The following is a 24,626-nucleotide window of genomic DNA, read 5'->3' on the forward strand; positions in this document are numbered from 1 at the left end:
TTTAAATACAGTCATATAGTAGGTGGGCATTTTTTATTCTTGCCTCAGACCCTATGAAAAGGAACATTTTTTATAATTTTTTATTGTAATTAATAAAAGGGTTACATGATATTTGCCAGATAGAAGGTGCATTAATTCACATACACTGATACCCTTTCACATGTAGAAAAGGAACATTTTTTAACTTAAAAAAAAAAAACAAGATTACTCTGAGCTGTCACTGTGAGAACTATTGCAAGGAAGTAACGAATTCACTCTATTGACTTGTGTTATCACTTTTTCCATGTGGATAGAAGAAAAGGGATTGGAACAGTTATAAAGAATAACCCAAAGGGTATTTGCCAATATTGCCAGGCTTCTGACGTCAAGAAGGCACACCTGCATAGAGCACCCACCCATTCACCCTGGTTCAGCCTGAGTCTACAGGGGAGAGCCTCACTCACTCCCCCTCCTGCTCTTGCAAGCAGCTCTTAACTCTTCTTTTCATCTATCTCATTGCAGATACTGCTGGATTTTTACGCCTGTTACCATTGGCTTTTATTGCAATGGTCCACGGGGCCACCTCTTTGGGATGCATAGTTTTCTGTATTTCTGGCATTGTTGCAAGCCATGATCAGTCACACAAATTCATACCACAAGTCTTCTACCTCCCCTCTGAAGATGATCTCCAGTTTCACCATGCTCTCTGTCCGACACAGTATGAAGGCATCTGTGCCTCCAAGCATGGCCCTGCAGCTGCCAGCCCCCTGCTGCATGCGCACAGTACAACCAGCCAGCAACCCCAGTGAAAGAAAACCTCCAGGGAGAAATAGCTTTTCCTTTCTGATAGCTGTCCCTTTCACCACTCATATTTCGCTGCAACTTCCAGTGCTACAAAATTCATGATACTTAATTTAGATAGAAATAGTCCACTAATTCTGGATTTCCAGCTTAGAAATATCAGTTAATTTTTTCTTGATTTTGTTTTGGTCAGTTGTGAGACTTAAACTATGGGCCTGGGCGCTGTCCCTGACTGAGCTCTTCAGCTCAAGGCTATCACCCTACCCCTTAAGCCACAGTGCCACTTCCAGTTTTCTGGTGATTAATTGGAGATAAGAATCTAGCTGACTTTTTACTGCCTGGGATGGCTTTGACCTGTGAGTCCCAGATCTCAGCCTCCTGAATAGCAAGGATTACAGGTATGAGCCACCATGCCTGGCTTCCTTGATTTTTATTTAATGTTTATAATATTCAAATGAAACTTAGCAAAAGGGGAAAAAAGTCTCCATACATGAGATGTGATTCATTGTGACAGAATGTCCTACCAATCACTCTTACTTCTTTGATTGTCATTGCTACGTGTATTAAACAAAAATAATATGAACCATGTGGCTGTGTAAGGAATTAAAGAAGCACTGTATGTAAAGTTTGTAGCACAGTACTAGGCACAGGTAGATTATCAATAATGTAAAAATGGAGACCTCATTTGTCTTTGATCCCCAATGCCACACACAATGCCTAAAACAATCCAGATTCATTTTCATTGCCTTTGAGCTGAGAGGAGCTGGCCATTGGGAAGGGTGAGCTGAACTCAGAGATACAAGTTACAGCAGGTCTACTGAATGAGCTTGCAGCAGAACTGCTTTTGTGGACTCTCTCTCTCTTTCTCTTTTTTCCCTCCCCTCTCCACCTCTAAGCCTTAACTTTCCTCTGTTAGCTAGAAAATGTCATCCTTGAAATGACATTGATCATCTTGTATCTGAGCTGGACATGAGCTCTGTGGTCCAGGGAGCCACTCACATGCCCAGGCTTCAGGGAGTCTCATGTGGCCACTTCTAACATGCATCCTTTCCTGACTTAGTCACATATGTTTGTAGTGCTGAGCTCTTGTATCTATCTGTCCTTGAGATATGGGTAAGAGACATAGAAATGCAGAAAATGTAAAGGCTTATAACTGGCAAAGGGAAAGTAAACAGCTCACTTGGGGGGGAGGCAGCTGGAAGAAGGGTTAAAGTGGGGGGTTGGTTTTCAATTTATGTTCTTCTGGACAAAGGTAGATCATTTTGAAGTTCTGATTGATTCTTGTCGCTCTGGGAAATCGCCCACTAATAAAACAGAGGCTCGACCAGGGCCTTAGATTGGCTGCTCGTTCCTTTCAAATATGATTGTGAGAAAATAGGGCTGCTTGGTTTTTTTCCCTTTTCATCGCCTCCTTTGGATTCTTCTTATTTCAAAAGAAGGTAAATATCGGGCACTCATATGTTTTGCTGTTTGTAGCAGATGCCACAGAAGGAATTGATGGAAGCTAGGTATGCTAAAATCACTTTAACCCATCAGGGCTGCTTGGAGTAATTTCCCTGGAAACCTATGAAAAGGGTTTTCAAGTTGAACTCAAGATAGTTGTAAATGCGTTCTTTTGTTGGACAACAGAAGGTGAATGCTAATGCTGAGAGGGAACTGGGGAGCCATGTTATTGTCTGCAAAGCTCTTAGAGGTGCCCTCTGCCTTTCAAGACCTCAGTTCCACACACTAGCAATTTGGAGCTGGATCTTGGGGGTCAGAACTTGCATGTATGAAGCATGTCCTGTGGTAGGCAGGCAGCTGAGATGAGCTTAGGTCAGCCTGTTCACATATATGTTGGGGGCCTGGTGTCTATGATATGATATGAAGAGGTATACTGATCAAGAGAGCAGCTGGGGGTTGGAAACGGTGAGAGAACATAGAGACACATAGGCCTGCCTGTTAGATTTCATGGTTCTTGTCCAAATGCAGTCACTTAAAGTGCATCAGCCTTGGCTTTCTTCATTATTTCCGAAAAATAATGAAGGTGGATAGCAGCTGGGAGCCAGTGGCTCCTACCCATAATTCTAGCCACTGGGGAGGTTGAGAGCAGAAGGATCACAGCCTAGATAAAAAAGTTCATGAGAGCCAGGCACGGTTGCTCACACCTGTAATCCTAGCTAGTCAGGGGGCTGAGATCTGAGGAACAAGGTTCAACGCTGGCCCAGGACCTGAGACTCTTATCTACAGTTAACCTCTAGAAAACGGGAAATGGGGCTGTGGCTCAAGGATAGGGAGGTAGCTTTGAGCTGAAGAGCTCAGGAACAACACCCAGGCCCGGGGGCAGGGAGGCAGCCTTGAGCTGAAGAGCTCAGGTGCCCAGGCCAAGTTCAAGCTCCATGACCCACCAAAAAAAAAAAAAAAGAAAAGTTCATGAGACTCATCTCAAAAAGCAGAGCTGAGGGGCTGGGAGTTTGGCCTAGTGGTAGAGTGCTTGCCTAGCATGAACGAAGACCCAGGTTTAATTCCTTGGTACCACATCCAAAGAAAAAAACCAGAAGTGGTGCTGTGGCTCAAGTGGTAGCATTCTTGCCTCAAGAAAGCCCACGGACAGTGCTCAGCCCTTGAGCCTAGGACTGGAAAAAAAAAAAAGCAGAGCTGAAGGTATGGCTCAAGTTATTGAGTGCTATACTAGCAAGAATGAGGCCCTATTTGGGCATAGAGGCTCACACCTGGAAATCCTAGCTACTAAGGAGGCTGAGATCTGAGGCTCTCAAGGTCAAAGCCAACATGGGCACTAAAGACCATGAGATTCTTATCTCAAATTAATCACTAGAAAAGGGGAAGTGGGGCTGTGGCTCAAGGGGTAGCAGTAGTCTTGGGCTAAACAGCTCAGAGACAGTGCCCAGGCCCAGAGTTCAAGCCCCATGACCCACAAAAAAAAAAAAAGAAAAGAGAAAAAAAATGAAGCCCTGAATTTAACCCACAGTACAGAAGGAGAAGAGAAGGGAAGGGAGGAGAGAAGATATTTTTTCTAAAGGGCTATATATTAAATAATTTCTGTTATAACTATTCTGTCACTGTCTTGTGGAAAGACTAGGCCATATATACACAAGTGGGCATGGTTTATTTATAAAAACAGACTTAGCAAGTCATAGTTCACCAACTCTTGAATTATATAATCAGCAAGATTCTAATAATGAAGTTAGTATGGTTTCCACTTGGGAAGGTATGAAATCTATCCTCCTATGGTATTGTCTGTTCTTTAATTTGCCCTATGGTTCTCTGAAAGTATACACTAAATAGGTATCTTCGCATTGACACCTAAAGAAAATCTAATAGGATTTCAGATTCTCTGAGCTCTGGATGATCAGAGAGCTTATAGTTCCACTGTCTTCTCCATTCTTAAAGCTCCTTAGCCAGGTCCTACTTCCTGACTACCTCTATCCTGCAAGGAGCTTGCCATTTCAGGAGACAGCTCACTCCATCCCAGGCTCTCCATCTGTCAGCAGGCTCTAGCAAGGACAGACTCTGCTTCCTTGTAACTTTTCCCCATGGTCCTACTTGAGTCTGCCTCTGCATCCTATCTCTGGTCTCCTATGAATAGGATCTGTCATACTCTGTTGAATCCATGTCACCTTAAAGGACCTCAACTCTGCCTATTTCCCTCTAAGCCTGAACTGGTATCCCTGGTTCCCATATCCTTTCCCTAGTTGCCTTGTGCCAGGTTTATACTCAACCTTGCCCAGCCATATGTGGGGATGGGGGAGGGGTAGTACTCTGGGACTGTTTGCTTGGCTTCTTGCTCAGCTGCACACAGGACTATCAGTCATACCCCACTTGTCCCAACCTCTATCCTCTTCCTAAATATTTGGAAGCTCTGCCTGTCCAACTCCAGGCCCCAGTTCATCCAGAAGGAAGCTTTAGGACACACAACAACCAGTTAGGTAGCTAACGTCTACTCTTTATCAGAATCAGTCTTCCAGTGCCTCCCAACTACCCATATACTCACAGTTAAATCATCCTTCAGAAGTAAAACAACAAACTGCCTTCTCAACAGAAATCTGAGCTAATGAAAGCATGCAGCCATAGAAAAATAAATACCATTAAGACTGGAATGAAATGGAGGCCCTAGGAACTGTGCTTCTCAGATGGGAGTAAATGGATACTTACTGTTATTAGCGTATCAGAGAAACAGCAGCTTGTGCTGATGAGGAAACATGATACTGGGGTGCCAAGACTGTAATGGCTGATTGTCGAAATGAAAAAAGGAAAATGCGCTATTTGGGGGCCTATTAATCTGCTGTGGTATTTATTGAGCACCAAGAGAAAACTTTGTGCTCCACAAGATACAAAATGAGAGAAGGATTCTACCCAGGAATTTATGCATTTCCTAGACTACAGAGACCACAACCACAGAAAGCAGAAGTCAAGTCAGAGTCAAGGGATGCAGGGACCACTTGATCAAACAAGATAACGGGATGTATGTTAGAAACACCGGATCTGCCAGATGGAGACGATCGTGACTATAACCCTAGTTACTTAGGAGGTGGAGAAGGAGCAGAACATGATTCAAGGACAGCCCAAGCCAAAAGTTAACAAAATCCCACCTTTAGTTATTTCTTTTCAAAAAACTTAAGGAAAGGGGTTGGAGTATAGTTCAAGTGGTAAAACACCTAACTAACAAGCACGCATAAAGCACTGGATCCAAGCCCTGCTGAAAGAAAGAAAAGAAAGGGAAGGCAAAGGAGGGGAGAAGAGGAGAGGGGAGGGAAGGAGAAGGAAGGGAAGAGAAGAAAAAGGAAGAGGGAGGGAGAGAGAAAGAAAAGAGAGAGGAAACCAGGTGCAGTGGCTCATGCCTGTAATCCTAGGTACTCAGGAAACCGAGATCTGAGGATCACAATTCAAAGCCAGCCAAGGCACTAAAGTCCGTGAGACGCTTATCTCCAATTAACCACTAGAAAACCAGAAGTGGTGCTGTGGCTTAAGGGGTAGGATGGTAGTCTTGAGCTGAAGAGCTCAGGGACAACACCCAGGCCCAGAGTTCAAGCCCCATCACTGACAAAAGGTGGGGGGAAGGGATGAGGGACAGGAAGGACGAGAGGGCTCATAAAACGCTAGGAAGTTGTAACTGAAATAAATCTAGTTCCTTTTACAGATAGTTATTAAGGGCCACAGAACATTCAAGTTCTTGAACCAAGCCAGTGTTTTTCCATAAGACAGTGACATTTCAGCCTAAGGAGGTGACTTTACTGCAGGAAAATGCTGATTGGAGAGAATATACTGGGAGGTGAGCTAGACAAGCCTTGGAGTTGGGGAAATGAGGCTGTTCGTCCTGAAGGGACTCTGGGGAAGAGCATGTGTCTTGGACCTTATTCTAATTTCATTGTTGAGAGTTGGTTGATTGGTTTTAAACTGTGATGGTCAATCTGGCTATGGAGAAAAATGTGACTCTCGGCAGAAGGAAGTCTGGCTTATGTGAAAATAGCACCCTTCCCAAATGCAGACAGATGGCAGAGGCAGGTGTCCAAGCACCTGGAGCTCTATGGTTTCCTCTTGTCTGGTTCTAGAGAGTAATGACAAGGTCCCATCTCCCAGTTCTGCTGGGAAAGATGAGAAGCCCAGAAACAACCAGTAGCTGGCAATTCCAATTAACTACTGGTGCAGAAGTCTCAAGAAGTGTCTTTCCAGCAGCTGCACTAAGAGTCTCAGATACATGGCGGTCATAGACAGTCACCAGATCCCAGACCCATAAGGAAGCCAAGAATCCTGATAGGCTGAATGTTCTGATCTGATGGATGGATGGACTAATGCAAGAAGCTCATGAACCCACCCACCTGCTCACAGTCACAGGAGTGTAGGAAGAGAAAACAGTGCAGTGAGATAGTAATAGTACTGACATCTATCTAGTGCTTTACAGTCTTCAAAGCATTCACACCTTGACCTTGCTTTTTCTCTTTAGAGAAAATAATTTTTTTATTCTTATTTTATGCACAAGGGAGCTGGATCTCAGAAATATCAAAGGATTTGACCATGAGGAAAGAGAACAAAGCAGAATGCAGGGCACAGCCAACCTAGGGTGGACATATCTCACATCTGCTCCTTCCTGTTTTCATATCATCTTCTCTGGGAGTCCTTTCCTGGGTCCTTAGCTCCCCTTCAGCTGCTTCCTCTCTCACACTTACCATGAAGTCCTGGACTCCTCTTGTCTATAATCCCTTTTTAAATCAAAAGCTGAGGCCGGGAGTTTGGCCTAGTGGTTAAAGTGCCTGCCTAGCATGCATGAAGACCCGGGTTCGATTCCTCAGTTCCATATACATAGAAAAAAGCAGGAACTGGTGCTGAGGCTCAAGTGGTAGAGCTCTAGCCTTGAGAAAGTCCAAGGACAGTGCTCAGGCCCTGAGCTCAAGCCCAGGACTGGCAAAAAAAAAATAAAAATAAATAAATCAAAAGCTGAATGACGGGAGAGGCATAACTTGGTTATCTTTGTATCCCTGGACACTATAGGACATGGTTGACACATGGAAGCCCTTTCTTTCAAAACTGTGTCCAAAGTCTGTGGGATCAGTACTACACTATGCCCATTATCTCTTAATCCACACTCCTACCCATCTTCTCCACAGACTTCAAATGTATGCAATGCTTTCCTACCTTAGGGTCTTTGCTCTCTTGTCTCATACATTCAATGTGATATCTTTCTCAAAGAGAACATGCCTAATTCTGTGGACTAGTAGCAGTCCCCCAATTCCAACCACCTTGTTTCTTGTCTGTTCCTCCTATCAGTAGGTAACCTACTCAATTCCACGATCCCGCGCTTGTGATAGTCTCCTGCACTTTGGCAAGATGAACAAGCCATGCTGTTCTATGTAGGACACGAAAGGCACCATCAGCAGCTACTTCCTCTCACATTTAGAAAGGGCAGGAGAACGTAATCTTTCCTGAATATCTCAATTTTTTTAATTTTCCCTATGCTCCAGGCATCTGAGAATCACCATTTTTTTTGCCATCAAATGAAGACTGTTGTAGGAAACTTGTTCTGCAAGACCAGATTGCATCCCTGAAGTTAAGAGCTGCACAAAAGATGTCTGTGGCCTATCTTTGCTAAAATCCTGGCTGAGATAGTCATGGTTTCTGAGTTATCGGAGAAAAAAATAAGAAGAATCTAAACTGTGTAATTTGGATTCAGTGGTATCATTATCTGTTGTACAATAGAGAATTTGTATTGGTAGACTGTCTTAGTCAGGCTCTACAGCTTCCCCTTCTGGGTCCTCTCAGGTAACTAGCACAGGTAGGGAGGGCTACATGAAAGCCACTTCCTCCCTACCCTGCCCCATGGCTCCAAAGGAGGGTAGACCACATTTTTTTCAAGTTTGGCCAGAAATCTTGCTGGAAACCTTCCCAGACCAAATTTTCTTTTCATTTTTTTTCTTTTCTTTCTTTTTTTTTTTTTTTTTGGTGGGTCATGGGGCTTGAAGTTGGCCTGGGTGATGTCCCTAACCTCTTTAGCTAAACGATATTGCCTTAGCCCTGGGCCTGGGCCTTGTCTCTGAGCTCTTCAGCTCAAGGTTATCATCCTGCCCTTGAGCCAAGCCCCACTTCCTGGGGCTTGGAGATAAGAGTCTCAAGTTCTTTTGTGCCCAGGCTGACTTTGAACCTTGATCTTCAGATCTCAGCCTCCTGAGTAGCTAGCATTATACGCATGAGCCACCAGGCCCTACCAGACACCAATTTTTTTTCATTTTATTTTTTTATCAAGGTAATGTATTAGAGGGGTTGCAGTTACATCACCAGATATTAGGTGCATTACTTTTCAGACATTGATACCCTTATGATTTTGTCTCCCTACCTCCTACCCATCTTCTTGTTTTCCCCTTCCCTTTCCTGTTTCAAATAAACAAATAAACATGTATACAATATACCAGGTAACAAAGTTAGATACAGTAACAATATGAGATTAACCAAAGGGCAACAAAGGAGAAGAGAAATAACATAGTACATTAAGAACAATCATTCAAGATAAAGCTCTTGTTTCCATATTGTACAGATCCTTTCATTTAGCTTCATCCTATATGACCTTATGTATCTAGGTTTTGCAGTATTGTAATCCTCTCCTAGGAGAGTCCTTGGTGTGTAGTAATTATTGCAAATGAAGGAAATCATGGAGTCTAGGTTCCTTTGGGTCTGGCCTACTTCACCTAATATGATTTTTTCCAAGTCTTTCCATTTCCTTACAAATGAGGCGATGTCATTCTTTCTGACAGCAGCATAGAATTCCATTGTGTATAAATACCACATCTTGTTGATCCACTCATCTGGGCATCTGGGTTGGTTCCATATCTTTGCTATGGTAAATAGTGCTGCAATGAACATCATTGTGCTAGTGGATTTAGTATGTCCTTGTTTCTGGACATTTGGGTGAATGCCAAGGAGTGGAATTATTGGGTCATAGGGGAGATCTTTGTTTAGCCTTTTAAGGAACCACCGTACTGCTTTCCATAGAGGTTTAACCTGTTTGAACACCTACCAACAGTGTAGTAGTGATCCCTACTGGCCACATCCCTGCCAGCATCTGTTGTTATTAGATGTCTTGATAATGACCATTCTAACTGAAGTAATGTAGAATCTCAAAGTTGTTTTGATTTGCATTTCTTTTATGGGCAGAGATGTCAAGCATTTCTTCATGTGTCTATAAGCCATTCTTATTTCCTCTTCAGAGAAGTCTCTCCTTAAGTCTTGGCTCATTTTTTTTTTTTTTTGCCAGTCATGGGCTTGAGCTCAGGGCCTGAGCACTGTCCTTGGACTTTCTCAAGGCTAGAGCTCTACCACTTGAGCCTCAACACCACTGCTGGCCTTTTTTTTTTTCTATGTATGTGGTACCGAGGAATCGAACCTGGGTCTTCATGCATGCTAGGCAAGCACTTTTTACCACTAGGCCAAACTCCCGGCCCCTTTGGCTCATCTTTTCATGGAATAGTTATTTTTTGCCATATATTTTTTATTGTAATTAATAGAAGGGTTACAGTACATTTGCCAGATGGAAGGTACATTACTTCACATACATTAATACCCTTTCTCATGTCTTGGTCCCCATTTCCCTCCCCCCTACTCCCACCCTCATCTTGTTTTCTTGTTTTCCCCCCTTTCCTATCCAATTTCAAGTAACCAAATACGCATATATCCAATATATCAGATAACAAAGTGAAATACTGTAACAATATGAGATAACCAAAGGACAGCAAAAGAGATAAGAGATAACATAGTACATTAAGGACAACAATCATTCATTATATGGCTTTTGTTTCTATATCCTAGAGGTCCTTTCATTTAGCATCGTGCTATATGGCCTTATGTACCTAGGTTTTGCTCTATTGCAAATCTCTGCTAGAAGAGTCCAAGGATTCTACTGATTAAGGCAAATGAGGGAAACCATTTAGCCTATGTTCCTTTGAGTCTGGCTTACTTCACTTAGTATGATTTTTTTCTAAGTCTTGGAATGATTATTTCTTTGAAGATTTGTTTTGGAGAGATTCAATTTTTTTATCTGTAGATATATTTTATATATTAGGCCTTTGTCTGTTGTACGGTTAGTGAAGATCTTCTCCCACTTTGTGGGCTTTCTATTTAGCCTGCTAGCTATGTCCTTTGCCATATAGTAGCTCTGCAGTTTAATGCAGTCCCACTTATCCAGACTTTCTCTGATTTGTTGTGTTTCTGGGTCTTTATTAAGAAAGTTTCAGGGCTGGGAGTTTGGCCTGCTGGTAGAGTGCTTGCCTAGCATGCACAAAGACCTGGGTTCGATTCCTCAGTACCACATACATAGAAAAAAGCCGGAAGTGGTGCTGAGGCTCAAGTGGTAGAGCTTTAGCCTTGAGAAAGTCCAAGGACAGTGCTCAGGCCCTGAGCTCAAGCCCATGACTGGCAAAAAAAAAAAAAGTTTCAACCTGTGCCAAGGAGACCTAGTGTATCTCCTGTTCCTTCTTGTAAATTTTCAGTGTATCTGCTTTTACCTCAAGGTCCTTGATCCATTTGGAGTTAATCCTGGTGCAGGGTAACATAAAAGGATTAGAAAACTAAAGTTTTCTGCAGGAAGACACCAAATTTTCTTGCTTGAAGTGTGCTTTCTTCTTTTCTCCTGGAAAATGACTGCAAGAGAATTTTTCTCTATTGTACTCTTCCCCTGTAGGAGGTGTACTGTGTTAAAACTCACACAGAACTTTCTAAATGCCAGTCAGCCTTTGTTAAAAGTTGATAGATCTTTACCAAAAGCATTAACATCTATTCTGGCAAAAAAAAAAAAAGATCCAAACTTGACCATAATAGGATGCACAGTGTTGGGGACCATTCACTACCTGTATGCTGAAAGACCAGCAGACAGCACAGATAAACCTAATTTATAACAATATTTCTGCATTTTGTTTGGATTTTTGAGATAGGAGCTCACTGTGTAACCCAACTTGGTTTCAAAATCTCCTCCTTTTGTCAGTCTTTTGGGTACTGACTGAGATTATAGGTGTGTACAACTATATCCAACTTTATATTTTTATTTTTTATTATAAAACATTCTTTCATAATCTAAATCTCTCATTCCTCTAACTTAGCCAGTTTAGCAGTGTACGTGTGTGTGTGTGTGTGTGTGTGTATGTGTGTGTGTGTGCTTGAACTCAAAGCCTCATACTCTCACTTGTTCCTAAAAACATAGGGTCTAATAGCTTATTCTAGCTGGATAATCACTAGTGGCATGATTTTGGCTAAATAGTACCACCTCTCTGGGCCTCACTTTGCCCATCTGGGAAATACCTGTATTCCTGGTATATATACCTCAGAAGATTGTGACAAAGTTAAAATGGGGTAGCTATTACCTGCAGAAAACTAAAGTTGGATCCTTCTTTTTCACCCTGCACCAGGATTAACTCCAAAGGGATCAAAGATCTCAAGGTAAAAGCAGATACAATGAAAATTTACAAGAAGGAATAGGAGATATGCTAGGTTTTCTTGGCACAGGTTGAAACTTTCTAAATAAGGACCAAGAAACACAACAAATTAGAGAAAGTCTGGATAAGTGGGACTGCATTAAACTGCAGAGCTTCTGTATGGCAAAACACATAGCTAACAAATTAACTAGAAAGCCTACAGAGTGGGAGAAGACCTTCACTAACCATACAACAGACAAAGGCCTCATATCTAAAATATATCAACAGCTCAAAAAATTGAATCACTTCAAAACTAATCTCCAAAGACACAACCATCCCATTAAAAGATGGGCCAAGGACTTAAAGAGAGTCTTCTCTGAAGAAGAAATAAGAATGGCCTATAGACACATGAAGAAATGCTCAACATCTCTGGTCATAAAAGAAATGCAAATCAAAATAACTTTGAGATTCTACATTACTTCAGTTAGAATGGCCATTATCAAGACATCTAATAACAACAGATGCTGGCAGGGATGTGGCCAGGAGGGATAACTACTACACTGTTGGTGGGTCATATAATGAGTGATTGTTGTCCTTAATGTACTATGTTATCTCTCATCTCTTTTGCTATCCCTTGGTTATCTCATATTGTTCCAATATTTCACCTTGTTATCTGATATATTTTATATGTGCTTAATTGGTTATTTGAAATTGGATAGGGAAGGTGGGAACACAAGATTAGGGGCGGGAGTAGGGAGAGGGAAATGGGGACCAAGACGTGAGAAAGGGTATCAATGTTTGTGAAGTAATGCACCTTCTATCCGGTGAATATAATGTAACCCTCTACTAATTACAATAAAAATATATATATATAAAGAAGAAAAATGGGTAGCTATTATATAGAGTAAGTATGTAGCACAAGGCCAGAAGTGTAGAAAATTCTTACAGAATCTTGGGTGGTCCAGGTCTTTGCTGCCATAACCCCATCTACTGTTGGCTTGAGGCAAAAGTCTAGAACAACACTGCCCCTTGGCGTGCAGACCACAAGCACATTACAGCCACTCCTTGCATAGTGCAGAAGGGAGTGGCTGCTGATGTGGGAAGGCAGTATGCGTTCTGTTTGTCATTAGTGGAGTCCACGAATAACATCTTCATGGAAGGCCTTTCTTCAGCCAATTCCACAGGAGAGCCAGGAGTTTGGTCCCAGGTGCTGGGAGGCAGAATCTGAGGGAAAGAAGTGTCCTTCTGGACTCTACTGGTTTCTCTCCTAGGCTAATGCAGATTGATTGTTGACCTGAAAAAAAAAATCTGGTTGAAGCATTTTAATAATTGGGTTGAAAAGAGGTGAAGATCAGAAGCAAAGAAAAAAGCTGGACTTCCTGCTTCATGCTTTAGGCTCACGCTCTTTCCCTTACACTTTCGTCTGTTTTGTGTCTGTCTATGGAGAGAGCAGGGTGGTGAGCACAATTATAATAGAAATGTGATAAATGACTAAGAACACTAATCCCTAGTAAATCTGCTCACTGAAAGAGAATTGCAGAACCAGTGAAGAGATTCACCCCCAAGAATTTATATGGAAGCAGTGATACCAGCGAGGCCTGGCTGCCTTAGAGGATGAAATTGCAGAATTACAGGCAGGGAGACCACAGCACTGAGTAATGTCTCCTGATGTTAATAAAGTCCTTGAGAGCCTGGATCATGCAACTTTCTGAACTTAATTTATATGCTCTTAGGCAAAAATCAGCATGACCTGGGTAGAAATTTAGCCAGAGAATAATAAAGCACAAGAAGCCACAGGTGATTAAAAAAAAAAAAAAAAAAAAAACCTCCGAGAAGCTAGGAGCCCTGGTCTATGGCTCATTCTATTTTAAATGGTATAGGAAAATGGAATAATACTAGTCATTTACTAAGTGCATATTACGAGTCAGGGACTTCTCTATGAACTTTGATGACCTACATTCATCATCAGATCCTCTGAAAAGCCCTGTACAGAGACATCCAGTGCCCCAACCACTTGATGATTTGCTGCTGTCACAAAGGTTATCTTTGACCTTGGAAGTTTGAATTTACTCTCACATCAGGTGGCCAAAAAGAAGTGATCTTCCCAATTTTCTATAGCAAGACATTTCCAAACAGACCAGAGGCACAGCAGGGATATTACATGAACTTCAGTCAATGTGTCATTGCTACAGACAACTGTTCTAGCTTTTGTAGCAAGTGTTTCTCCTTCCTCCTCCCTCCCCTCCCCATCCCCCACTCATAAATCTAGGGTCTCCTTAATGCAGGAAGCAGCAGATGTGTTAATCCTGGGACAAAGTCTAACCACATGGACCTCATGGTTGCTTAATACAGGGGAGATAAGAAAAAGAAAGGTTAAATCTGAGCCAGTGCTTCTAGATGGTTGGGAAACCCCAGCTTGTCTTTCTGTCACAGAAGCCTTACACCTTACCTCCTCCAAATTTGATAATCAAAGATGATAGTTCTGCGGGATGTCTAGGTGTTCACCTATAATCCCAGCTCTTGGGAGCCAGAGGAAAAAGGATCACAAGTCCAAGAAGAGTGTAGGATACAGAAGGAGACCCTGTCTCAAAAAACCATCACATAAGGATTCCTGATCCATATTGGTCACTTTATTCATTGTGTTATCTGGGTTCTTAGAATTGCCCCAGCAAGAGGTACAGAGGTTTCTGCTTCTTGTGCATAATATGGGACACAAAACGTTCCGAACTTTGATTGTATAGTTCCAGGATGTGCTCAGTCTTACAGCTTCTTAATTTGTAGCCTGTCCTAAGACCATTTAAACCCATTATACTGTTTGCCTAACCGATACGGATATGCTCAGCTTTCCCAGAGCTCTCTCAGATGTGCTCTCAGAACCTGAGTCTATGAAAGCTGGGGGCCCAGAAGGTCTTATCTCCAGGTTTAGCAGCTCCAGGTTTCTCTCTCTGGCTCAGTTCTGTTTCACAGCATGAAAAATCACCAGCCCAGCCACCATCCAGTGTACACATGATAGCACTGATTCAGAGGCGGGCTGGCAGGCAAGAACGCAGTGGCAAAGCCAGCCACTCTGAGCTTTAGGCAACAGTGCTTGATTTCTCCCCACTTCCATTGGCCTCGGCCCCAGGGGGAAAAGAATGATAATGAGTAATATCCAAAATGTCAGAAATAAGATAGCAGTTGCAGTCCTTTACTGTCTGACTCTTCAGAGATGCCCAGCTGTGCAGAGCAAGGATCCAAAGTTGGGATTTCATGATACTTGGGAAATAGCAGTGTGAGGACTGGTAATAAATCCCTGCTCTTTTGAAGACAACTCATCTCTAAATCCTAAGTCACCAGGCTGGTTTCCCTAGCAACTAGCTGACTTCCTAAGTTAAAAGTCATGATGTGAGGGGCAGTCCAACCCACAGGGAAGCAAGCCTACCTGTCATAGGTGGGTTTTCAGGAAGGAAAGGCAGATCGTGAGGAGAGGGGGTAACAGGAGGGGGGGGGAGAAGGTCTTTTAAAATCTTTTAGGTCAGACACACTCTTGCCTTGCTCTTCAGATGAGGAAACTGAGCTATAAGGTGCTAAGCAACTTGGCCTTTGGCAAGTTCTATAATGTCTGCCAGGAGTCTGAGCTATCATATAGAGGGCTTACCAGTGGCTTTTCCTTCTTAACAAAGAAATGTGGTTGCTCCTGGCCAGCCAGAAATTGTGCACTTAAAGCCATTTTCTTGGAAACAAAATAGGTGTGCATGTATCTAGGTAGGCCTCTGCACTTGTGATGTAAGCCGATTGTGTGCTCACAGCCCCTAGTGAAGAAGCCAGGCTATGACTCCCCCCACCAGTGGCTCCTGAGTAACAATAGAGACTTTAAGACCCAAAGGAGAGCTGAATTCTAAGTATGTGTTTGTCCCACCAGCCAGGGTAACTCTCAGGGTGGAAATTTGCTGAGAGCAGCAGCCATTCCTGGGACGACAGGCAATTTGAGTTTCTCAGAGACAGACAATATGTTGGTACCAGATGTCATTCTAAGCTAAAAACCTGTGGTTATGTTGCTTAGATTATCTTTTTTATTTACTCTAACCCATAATCCCAAAGCCATTCTAGATTGAATGTGGGCCATTGAGCATCCTGGGAGAACCACAGCTCAGTATTTTTAGGTGTTGCCATTTCCAGATGGGGAGTCACATTTCTGTCTGCAGCTTCCTGCTTTAAGTATTTAATTATCTCGGTGTTTATTCTGTCACTGGCCCATAGGAGCCAGCACCTTACTCCTCTCTACCAGGGGAGCCTCACCCCCACAATAGCTTTGCTCATCTACTCTAGGCACAGAGACCTTCTGGGAGACAGTGAGGACCCTCTCTGTCATTTGGACAATGTCGTACCCTGTTCTTCCTACTCCCTTCTTGGTAGGGCTGGGATGGCCTTAGAGCCTCTGTGGATGCACAGAACTGTGGAAGTGGCAGGAAGAGGGCATTCTGTACCAGAGCATTACTTTGCCAGTGTATGACAGAGATGACAGCTATAATGTTGGTGCTTCTCCCCATTGAGTCCCTGAGCTCCCCTACCCCTTGGAGGTCCATTCACATAAAGAATCCCTACACCTCCATGTGCACTTGAACCTCAGACTGGTACCAGACCTGATTGTTTACCCTGCATCATTATCCTGCTTGTCCCTGGTTCCTGACCCTCTGGTATACTATTTCTGCCTTCCTTTTACCTGTCCAGACTGCTCTGTATACCCTTGGTGTCACCTGGATGCCGGTGTGCTATTCCAATACCTAATTCCTCCTAGGACTGATAATCTCCTATCCTAGAAGCTCTGGCCTGTGGCCAGAATCACAGGAGGTGCTTCTGCATGGAACTGGCTATGCCAGAAAGAAAGGAAATCACTCCATACAAGGTATTTGGAAATGATCAAGGGCAGCATCGCAAGGGCGTGCACCCTGGGCACACAGTGGCTGGATCTCAGTAGACTGCTCCTGTGGGGCTCTCCACTGCACCTCAGCTGTTGATGGTGACTGTGATGAGGTAAATGCATTCTGTCAGCACAGAGACCTTCCAGTTAGGCCACTAGCTGACTTAGTTGTCTTGAATAAGTTACTTCAAGTTCTCTGAGCTGGTTTTCTTGTAGTGATGTTCCTCAACTTGCAATGGGCCTATGTCCTGATAAAGCCATTGGTACATTTAAAATAGTATATAAGCCAGGCACTGGTGGCTCACGCCTGCAATCCTAATTACTCAGGAAGCTGAGATCTGAGGATCATGGTTCAAAGACAGCCCAGGCAAGAAAGTCTATGAGATTCTTATCTCCAGTAAACCACCAGAAAACCAGAAGTGGAACTGTGGCTTAAGATAGTAGAATGCTAGCTTGAGCAAAAGTTGCTTAGGGACAGTACCTAGGCCCTGAATTCAAACCCCATGGCCCACAAAAAAAGAAAAGAAATAAATTAGCATAATTTTTGGTGCATGTAATGCTGCATACCCATAATCCTGGCACTGAGGGAACTGAGGCAGAAGAACTGTGAGTTTAAGGCCAAATTGGGATTTAAAAATCAAAGCATAAAATACTGAAGATCCAAGATGCAATTAATAGACTTGAGCTACCCCCACCACCACAGCCTAGCAGCACCTCACACTGCAGAGTGTGGACCATTTCCTAGCCCAGAATCGTGAAAGTGCTACACTGCACATCATCAGCCCTGGAGAAGATTAAAACCCGATTCCGTTCTAAGGAATGCTAGTCACATTTGTCCATCAGTAAATTAGAAAAGCATAAATAAAAACTTCTTAAGTTGGGAATTTACTTGCATAAAATAAATAACGTATTATCCATAGTGCAGGAAGATATTCTGAGGACTGAATGAAGAACCCTAAGTTCCATATCCTTTGACACTGGTAAGGGATAGAAAGGGGGAACTGTCTAGGAAAGGATCAAAGGGATGAGGAATACGAGGAGGGTCAGGCACAGTGGCTCACACTTATAATCCTAGCTACTCAGGAGGCTGAGATCTAAAGATCAATGTTCAAAGCCAGCCCAGGCACAAAGGGACCTGAGGCTTTTATCTCCAATTAACCTCTAGAAAACAAAAACAAAAACAAAACAGAAGTGGGGCATGGCTCAAGGGTAGCGTGGTAGCCTTGAACTGAAGAGCTCAGGGCCAATGTCCAGGCCCAGGGGTAGGGTGGTAACCTTGAGCTGAAGAGCTCAGGGATAGTGCTCATGCCAGTTCAAGCCCCATGACCCACAAAAACAAAACAAAACAAAAAAGAATACTGAGGAGGGTCAAAGGATGTATGTATAATATATATAATCATTTATGTATATATTCTCATAAATATATTTATATACATATATTCACACATATATTTTTCTAATATAGCCTAAGGAGATACATCAAACACTGTTTAAAAAAGAGAAGCCTGGAAAGGAAAAGCAGGGGAGGTAAAATTGTTCAAAGTACACTGTGTACATGTGTGGCAACATCACAGTGAAACCCTCTCATAAGTATATGCTAATTCAAAATTAAAATGTTTTAAAGGACTATAAACATCAGGAACTGCCACTGTGACCATCATTATGCAAGAAAGGGCATGAGAGCCTCATTTCCTCTCTGATCACACTCCTGCCCTCTCAGGCCTCCCTCTAGAATATAAGACCATTCTGATGCACAAGGCCAAAAGATGGACAAAAAGTATGGCACATTCTGTCCCCACATTTCTAGAGCACTCCTTCACTATCAGTCTTCCAAGAAAAGTGCAGATTGCGTAAAGTGGAGGGAAATCTGCCCTGACAGAACATGACAGCCTGCATTCACAGGCTCATCTAAATGCAATGCATCACAGCCAAGGGCAGCTCCGTGTCCACCTTGATTGGAAAATGCCCACTGCAGCTCTCTGCCAGAGTGCAGGGGTCAGCATCACGCACATCCTTCCTGGCAGAAAGCCCTGCCACTGCGCTGAGCACAGAACACAGCTTCCCCGTGCCACGTAGTAAGCTTCTGGCCCCTTGCTTCTGTCTCCTCTGCTGGACTGCAGCCTCCCTCTCCATTGGAGCCTTCTCATCCCTACCTCCCCTGCCTCTGCCCCTCGCTTACCACCATTTCCTCGTGACTGAGGAGAGAGGGACATTCTTAAGTGCAGATCCCTATGGAAGGCTTCTTCCCCAGGGCTCTGTTCAGCACCCATGTTAGAACTGTTCTGCCTCTCCGGGACCTGGGACTCCATAAAGCATAAACTCAACACCTCACACACATGCACACATGCATTATTCTCATTCACATGCCTGGGTGCTCTCTCCTGGCTCACCACCCCCCTCTATGCACACAATTGATTCAGGAATGGAATTACCTTCACAGCATGCTTGTCCTGGACCAACTCTGCTTATCAAGACACACTGAAGAACAATTCAGATCTTTCCCAGGGGAGGGGAGTGTGGAAATTTATGGCTGGCTTACTTTCAGTGTCCACTTTATACCTGCTAATCTTGCTGCCCTCTTTAAGACTATAATAAAGAGTGCATCCATCCCGTGTGACCTGCTTTGTCTGCCATTCACAGGCCCCTGAGAAATCTCTGCTGAGCAGGGTATTTTTTATTCTTCTAAGAATGCTTTGACATACTTCTTTTCTCATGGGATTGTCCTCCATTAATTTGGCACAGGTTCCAACTTAGAGCCTTTTCATCTGTGAGAAGGCAGAGAATTGTACATACGGGGATCTGTAGTCTCTGGACCCCAGACCCATTAGGGCTTTCTTGCAAGCATCCTAACAGACCCTTGTGTCTTGTGGAGAGTATTGGGAAAGGAAGTGACTCAGAACAGCAATCCCTTGGAAGGAGCCCCAGTCCAGAGGGCAGCACCAGGGAGGGCTGAGTGTCCAGTGCACATCAAGCTGGCCAGGCAAAGAGGCCTCACCATGTGAAGAACATTTTTCCAGCACTTTTTATTCTTCAGATCAATGTTTGCCTCCATTCATAACAGATAATTAGCATTGATGGTTGTTCATTAGCTAATTATTTCTGGCTCATGTTTCCCAAGTACATTGCAGGCAGTTTGGATAGATCTTCTCTCCATGACAAGTTCTGGGAAAAATTCTTTAGGAAAAAAATATATTTTGACACATAAAGTGCCCAGTTTTTGTGTTGGATAAAAATGATGCCTCCACTAGACAAGCCACAGAGCTTCCAGGTTCTCCTGCTGGCTTGCCTCAGTGAGGAGAAGGGCCAATTGGTGGGGCACATAATATGGGAGAGAACATAATATGAGAGAACATGATAGGGCACAGAATATGGGCAGGTGTTCAAGCCCAGTCTCCATCACCTACACACTGTTGGACCTTGGAAAACATCATGTAGTCTTTCTGAGCTTTGGTTCGTTGATCAGATGGAGGACATGATATCCACTTGGCAAGATTGTCGTGAAGACCAAATGCAGAATGTTTTGTGAAAGGTGCCAGTCAGTATCAGATTAAGAATCCTTTCCCATTCATTCAGTCACTAAATATGATAAGTGGTGGTCTCAAAGCTCTCAGCATAGAATTCCACTTCCTACTACATTCCGGGGACAGTTGTCAAGACCACCACCTCCCCAACCAGCCTGATTCTTTTCCTATGCTACCTGCTGTTGCTGTACCAACATACTGGCTGTTCTTGCTGCTTGCTCTCCTGCTTATTCTGCATGAAGGAGTCTACCCAAGAACCAGCCAGCTTGTATTCAACTCTTTCAATGCCTTAGGTTAGTTGCTTCATTTCCCCAAATCTGTCCCCACCCCAGCTCTGTGATTTAAAATGGGGGTGGGACCTCATGGGGTCACTGTACAGGCTAATCAGTGAGGCGCTAGGGAATCATAGGAATGAAGGCTGCAAACAGAAAATCATCAGTCAGCATCCATTGTCCTTGCTACCACCATCCTGCTCTTCCTCGCCATCCAGGTTTTGTTGTTGTTGTGCTTCTGGTTCTAGGGCTTACACTCAGGACCAGAGTATGCTCCCTTAGCTTTGTTGCTCAAGGCTGCGGCTCTACCCTTGAGTTGCCTCTACTTCTAGTTTATGTGAGTCTCCCAGACCTTTCTTTTTGGGATGGATTTGAACCAAGATCCTCAGACTTCAGCCTCCTTAGTAGCTACAGGCAAGAACCATCAGTGCCTAGCCAGCCAGGCTTTCTGCTGCTACTTCAGAATGAAGTTCCCACACTCAGACATTCTATATTGTATAGTTAGGATCCGGCTCTAGTACTTCCCTCCTATCTATTAGAGATTCTCCCTCAGAATGGGGATATAATCTTGTGAGTCACAGTGCTCTCTATATCCAGATCAAAGTCAAGTACCTGGTAAGTGGTTATGAAATTATTAAGCTGGTGCCCAATAGGCCCTATCTCTGCAGTGGCTTTCCTTTGTTACTGATTTTAAATGATACTGCATTACTTTCAACAGTCATAACCAAAGAGGGGTAGATTCATAATCTGTGATCTTAGATTGTTCTTACTACACTGTCACTGGAGAAGTAGCTCATCTGGCCCGTGACACCTGCTTCCCTGCTCCTTTTCAACCCAGTCCTCTGGCTGAGTAAGGATTCCTTTTTAAGAGGCATTGCTCTGCCTGTCCAGGGATGGGTGGACAGATGGTCACAATATCCCTGGTCTGGAAAATATAACCAGACCTGCGATTGCATGCACAGGAGCCTTGAAAAGTAGTACACATAGCACAAGACTTCTAAATTCCTAGTTTTTACATCAGCATCTTCCAACCTACACCAGAGCTCAGGGTTAGCAAGTGGACACTGGGAGGGAGATCTGCGGGCTGTGGGAGGGACAGGCCAGCATTGTATAACTGACCTGGGCACGAACCCTTATTTTCAAAGAGCTGCTTCTGCACAAGGCAATTTCCAGCTTCCTGTTTGGCTCTCCAGCCTCCCATGTGCCTCTGCTGTTCAACTTTGTAATTGCTGCCAGGAGGATGAAGGCTTCAAGGTAACTCAGTCAGTGGGAGCTGAGTCTTGGGATATCTTTACAGTCTTGCCAGTCAGGGGGTCTCAGACAACTGAGGAAAAAATGGCTGCACTGTGATTGTTAGCCAAATCTCCTGTTCTCAGAGCATCTGCTCTGGTACCTGTAGGAAAGGGCTGCCATATCACTTAGGAATGCAGACAGTATTGGGCCCTTCTACAGGGCCCTCTTCAGTTTCCTGGCCTTTTTCTCAGCTCCTCGGTCACTTTGGATGGCAGCCACACCAGTTTCCATCAGAAGATCACACCAGCTGCTTTTTCAAAGCCTTGCAACGTATTAGCCTTTGTGGCTGCTCCTCTGAAATCTTTAGTTGAATATTTCAACAAACTATGCTTGGATGCTTCTTCTGGGCCTGCACTGTCATCTTGCAGGCTCTGTGCCCCATCTCCCTGCCCTTCGGACTGCCACTGTTGCTTTCCCCCTAACCTCCATCTCAGCCTCTCACCGCTACCTCTGCTAGGACATTCACATTGCACCCACCTTATGAGAGCCCATAATCTGCCAGACAGGCAGGGTGAGGAATGTAGTACTCTAGCCCTCACCAAGAGACAGACACTAAGCTTTTAGTAAGTGCACACATGTAAGTTATTGCGAATGACAATATGTAATTATAAATAGTCACACGTTAAATGAATCAGGACAAGTTTCTGAAGAGAACCTTAATTCAGTTTCAGCATGGGAGATGGAGGTGTGTAGACCAAGGTGGGCATCCAAGAGGAAGTGATACTTGCAATTAGACCTAGGCATGCTTTATAGTTAGCCAATTAAGTGGTAGGAAAGAGTACTTTACACCCAGCACGTGTCAAGGCCTGAAGGCAAAGTCTACAACATTTGAGGTCTGTAAGGGAAGGTGATAGAGGTGGAGATGAAGTTGTAGGCACAGTCAGAGGCTGGATTAAGCAGGACCTAAGGAGCAAGTCATGAGGTTGGGTTATCTTCCACCTGCAATAGGGAGCCTTTCAGAACTTCTACTCTGGCTGGGCCAACAATACAACATAAGTACCAGATTAGCCCAGTGTCTGCCTCCTCCACCCCTATGCAAGGCAGCCAAGTGCTATGGGATAAAGCACATAGTCCCCTGGATATCAGACAGTCTGGAAGTTAGGAAGCCTTGCCATTGCTAGATGGCACTCGATGACACCTGGGTACTGTGACAGATAAAACCTAACATTTCACAGACCTCGTATGACCCTCAGGATGATTCTGCAAGAGGGCCGGTGTGAAGCACAGGAGACTCGGGTTCCACAGAGCTATGTTGAGTGACAGACCAGAATGGAGACCTGGGTATTCGGACTGCAGTTTACAACCCATCCAGCAAGGTCTGCAGAGGAAAGGAAATTCCCCTGGACAGACGAATCTCGATGGAGCAATGTGTCATGCAGGTGTGGCACCAGTACTTAATCTAGTCTCTGGAAGCTTCCTCAGCTTGATTGGCTCCCTGCTGAAAGAAGAATCACACAGCTCCCAATTTCACTGTAACATCTAAAGATGGGGAGGTTGCAGAGGCCTCTTTTGCAGGCCAGCTCCCCTGCTGGTTGTCAGGCTGATGCCAGGATCATCAGAGCAGAGATGATCCATGCAGACACAAAAGCCAGTGCCCAAAGTGTTTGAAGAAGATGACCAACAGCCTGAGCAAAATTGGTTCACAGAAACTGCAGGCTGGCTCCATGCTGGGAAAAGTTGGCCTTCACTGAACCCCATTCCACGATACAGAGGTAGCAACAGGCGCCAGTGCTCTTTGTCTGTATACCTGGCACACCAGAATCTTCTCTCAGCTCACCAGTCATCTCCTTCATATGCTTGGATGGCATATGCCACCCAAGAGCCAGTTAATAGGCATTTTGTGCCTATGTGCATGTATACACACACACACACACACACACACACACACACACACACACACACACTGCATAAGACCTGAAACTTACTTCTTAAATAAATATCAATCAACAAGCAAAGCAAATAAGAATAAGGGATGCAGATAAATGTCGTAGCTCATAGAAACTGAGAGCAGAGCACGTTCATTGGTTGCATTCCAAGCTCTGACATTCGGAAGCTGAATGAAGGCAGACAAGGTATTCAGTCTCCCTATGAGTGACCACATTAACTAACCATGCTTCTGTGGGGCATCAAATGAGCTCGCTGTAAGAATCAGTTAACAAGGCACCTGAAGGACAGCAGTGACCAAATCTAGTTGTTTCCTTCTTGGCAGCTTCAGTGAGGCTGGAGAAGTGACTGCTGTGGCTTCCATGACTGACTCCAACTGTCCTGTGGGGCATCTCACCAGTTCTCTGTGCCTGCTTCTCCCTCTGCAATATGGGGCTAATGTTCCAGCAGCCACCTTGTGTGCAGATCAAGGTGTGCAGACCATTCACAGCCAGGCTTGCTGACAGGGCAGCCCATCTGGATCTACTGAACGTGACCATGTTTAGGCCTCCTAAACATTCTGCGACCTCTCCGCACCTCTAGCCATGAGACGCCTTCTGTACATGTGTGTGCCGCTGTGGACTTGCCTCTGCTCACTACAGAAAGGCACTCCTTTGGTATGTCACTGAGACATTTCCCCTGACTCGCCACTGGGCACACTCAGATGCCAGCCCCTCATAGCTTCTGCCATTCATTCCTCACGTCTGCTGCCCTGCTCAGTAGGTGGCCAAATGTGGCATACCACACTGAGAACACCAAGTGGGAACTTAATGAAAACCATAAACCCTGATTTTAAGATCTCTGCCATTAGACCACTCTACCTCCATCCTTCTGTTTGTCTGTGCCTGCCTCCCTCATTGGCTCAGCTTTCAATAGCTGGCCTCCTCTCCTCTCTGGTGTTTTTTGATAGGAGCCGGAAAGCTCCTTCCATCGTCCCACCCTCAGTGCCAGCATAAGGAAAAATTCTTCCCAGCCTAGAGTGTTGGTTACAGCACTTGGAAGACTGAAGCAGAAAGATGATCAAGAGTTCCAGGCCAGCCTGGGCTAC

At 44.2% G+C, this 24,626-nt stretch overlaps 1 protein-coding gene and 2 long non-coding RNA genes across 4 annotated transcripts in view; 2 read left to right on the plus strand and 1 right to left on the minus strand.

Moving 5' to 3' along the window:
* The window catches only part of Fam78b (family with sequence similarity 78 member B), an 82,589-nt gene that overhangs the window by 40,505 nt on the left and 17,458 nt on the right, over nucleotides 1-24,626 (plus strand). The gene's annotated exons all lie outside the window — the stretch shown is intronic.
* On the minus strand, nucleotides 10,689-15,407 carry LOC150057853 (uncharacterized). Of its 2 annotated transcripts, XR_016536847.1 has the most exons (3): nucleotides 15,307-15,407; nucleotides 12,616-12,963; nucleotides 10,689-10,902 (listed from the first exon to the last, which is right to left on the minus strand). It is a non-coding gene; the product is annotated as an uncharacterized LOC150057853 (long non-coding RNA). The 2 variants fall into 2 exon arrangements; XR_016536848.1 differs by lacking the exon at nucleotides 10,689-10,902 and having other exon boundaries at nucleotides 12,559-12,963.
* On the plus strand, nucleotides 15,510-23,950 carry LOC150057854 (uncharacterized). The gene is made up of 3 exons (XR_016536849.1): nucleotides 15,510-15,550; nucleotides 16,447-16,554; nucleotides 23,865-23,950. It is a non-coding gene; the product is annotated as an uncharacterized LOC150057854 (long non-coding RNA).

This window comes from Megascapheus bottae, chromosome 10, assembly GCF_031878675.1.
Source record: "Megascapheus bottae isolate mThoBot1 chromosome 10, mThoBot2.hap1, whole genome shotgun sequence".
In the NCBI taxonomy this organism is placed as follows: Eukaryota; Metazoa; Chordata; class Mammalia; order Rodentia; family Geomyidae; genus Megascapheus; species Megascapheus bottae.